Source organism: Prenolepis imparis, unplaced genomic scaffold (genome assembly GCF_030444845.1).
Source record: "Prenolepis imparis isolate NDT839.2.m4 unplaced genomic scaffold, iyPreImpa1.0 SCAF_491, whole genome shotgun sequence".
Taxonomy (NCBI): Eukaryota; Metazoa; Arthropoda; class Insecta; order Hymenoptera; family Formicidae; genus Prenolepis; species Prenolepis imparis.
The window spans coordinates 5001-7500 of record NW_028141649.1 but is presented as its reverse complement, the minus strand read 5'-3'; the positions used below and the strand labels follow the sequence as shown (position 1 = coordinate 7500).

The window sequence follows — 2500 nt, the reverse complement described above, 5'->3', positions numbered from 1 at the left end:
TCTAGCCGTGTCGACGCTGTTAGACGGTAAATGTTTCGGAGGTGACGCCGGCGGCCGTAGGACTCTGGATAAATTCTCGACCGTCCGGAGGTGCCGCCGACGTCCGGAGGTACCGCCGGCGTCCGGAGGTGCCGCCGGCGATTGGAGGTACCGCCGGCGTCCGGAGGTACCGCCGGCGTTCGGAGATACCGCCGGCGATCGAAATTACCGCTGGCGGTCGGAAGTGCCGCCCGTGTAACGCAACGCGCATTCACGCCTCTAACGGCGAGTGATGCGAGAGATCGCTTCACGCGAGAGTTTCACAATTTTATGCGAGCCTCGTACCCGCGCCGTCGAATCTTTCGACACGGCCCGAGGACCGCGTTTCGAAGCCGGTAGTTCGAGAAATTCGACATTTCTAGAAAATATGTCTACGCGGTCTGACGATACTCCGAGAGCGATGACACGTTCGTCCGAAACGTTTTTTCCCGTATCTCTTGCCGTTTCGGCGCTGTTCGCCCGTAAATGTTTCGGAGTTGACGACCTACGGCCGTAGGACTCTGAATAAATTCTCGACCGTCCGGAGGTGCCGCCGACGTCCGGAGGTACCGCCGGCGTCCGGAGGTGCCGCCGGCGATTGGAGGTACCGCCGGCGTCCGGAGGTACCGCCGGTGACCGGAGGTGCCGCCGGCGTCGGAGGTGCCGCCGGTGACCGGAGGTACCGCCGGCGTCCGGAGGTACCGCCGGCGTTCGAAATTACCGCCGGCGTCCGGAGGTACCGCCGGCGTTCGAAATTACCTCTGGCGGTCGGAGGTGCCGCCCGTGTAACGCAACGCGCATTCACGCCACTAACGGCGAGTGATGCGAGAGATCGCTTCACGCGAGAGTTTCACAATTTTGTGCGAGCCTCGTACCCGCGCCGTCGAATCTTTCGACACGGCCCGAGGACCGCGTTTCGAAGCCGGTATTTCGAGAAATTCGACATTTCTAGAAAATATGTCTACGCGGTCTGACGATACTCCGAGAGCGATGACACGTTCGTCCGAAACGTTTTTTCCCGTATCTCTTGCCGTTTCGGCGCTGTTCGCCCGTAAATGTTTCGGAGTTGACGACCTACGGCCGTAGGACTCTGAATAAATTCTCGACGGTCCGGAGGTGCCGCCGACGGTGATCGGAGGTACCGCCGACGACCGGAGGTGCCGCCGGCGACCGGAGGTACCGCCGGCGTCGGAGGTGCCGCCGGTGACCGGAGGTACCGCCGGTGACCGGAGGTACCGCCGGCGATCGGAGGTGCCGCCCGCGGCCGGAGGTACCGCCGGCGACCGAGACTGCCGCGACGTAATGTCTCGATTGCGCCGTCCATTTGACGCTCGCGCTCGTATACGTCCGTGCGTAGGACCGTGCGTCGCCGACCGCCCGGCCGGCCGGTTGGGTACTATAAGAGATACGTCGCGCTCGGCGTTACGAACGAGTCGAGCGAGTCGGGCGAGTCGGACGAGTCGAGATACGTACTTTTCAGTCACGACTAGTGGCAGAAGTACGTCGCGTTCGGCGCGTCTCGAACGTTTCGTGCGTACTCTAACTTTATATTAAAAGGGAAAGAAGGAAACCACGAATAATAATCGAGCAGTACACGGGGCAAGTCTTCTTGGAAGAGACTTGTTGTCTCGCAAAGACGTTACGACTCGTTGTCGTCGTCGTGTCGTAATTCTCCTTGGCGGCGGAGATTGCGATACGCGCTCCACTCGTTCGCCGCTGAACGCGGGTAAAATATACACACTTGTTTATACGATCACAGCATTGCCACGAGTCGGTGTCGCAAGACCGAATGGCTCTTATGTGGCGCGCACGCATCTAGTGTGTTGGCCGCGCGATTCCCTCTCGTTTTGAACGCAGCAGTGGAATCGTCGCGCTTACCGAACGTTTACTCCACGGATACGAGTTGGCGGAAGGGCAAGAAACGCTCTTCCCGCTCGCTTTGTACGCCGTAGCGAAAGATTTTTACTGGTCGTTCTTGAACGTACGAACCAGACAGAATTTGTCCTCGACGTCTAAGCATCGGCACCGTCGATCTAGCGTCAGGGTAAATCGCGCGGGTCTTTCGAGACCCGAGCATTTTAACATTTTGGGAGAATGAGAATGAGTATATGATCTTTTGTATAAGAAAAGAAAAGTCGATGATAATAATATATCAACAGAGATATAACAAGGATAATTAAGAGGAGAGAGAAGGCAGGCAGTTCTTAGCGAACCTTGTCGTTCTCTCGCGTATACTTTACGCAACGCACACACAGTGTCGCCGACCGGCTAAGCAAGACCGGCGGCAATGAAACGGCACACGAGCGTGTCGCGTCGGTGCCCGATTAACACCGGGCCACCGGACGCGCGCTCAAGAGAGCTAGCGACGAGTCTCTCGGGCTCGCTCGCGAGTTACTCCTTGCGAGTAACCGAACACGAAGCTCCCTGGTTGATCCTGCCAGTAGTCATATGCTTGTCTCAAAGATTAAGCCATGCATGTCTC

At 58.0% G+C, this 2500-nt stretch overlaps 1 non-coding gene across 1 annotated transcript in view; it reads left to right on the top strand.

Annotated features, from left to right (window-relative positions):
- The first annotated feature begins 2439 nt into the window (after positions 1–2439).
- The window catches only part of LOC145948607 (small subunit ribosomal RNA), a 1921-nt gene continuing 1860 nt past the window's right edge, over positions 2440–2500 (top strand). Inside the window, exon 1 of the ribosomal RNA XR_014427408.1 lies at positions 2440–2500. This exon is cut by the window's right edge and continues 1860 nt beyond it. This is a non-coding gene — a ribosomal RNA (small subunit ribosomal RNA).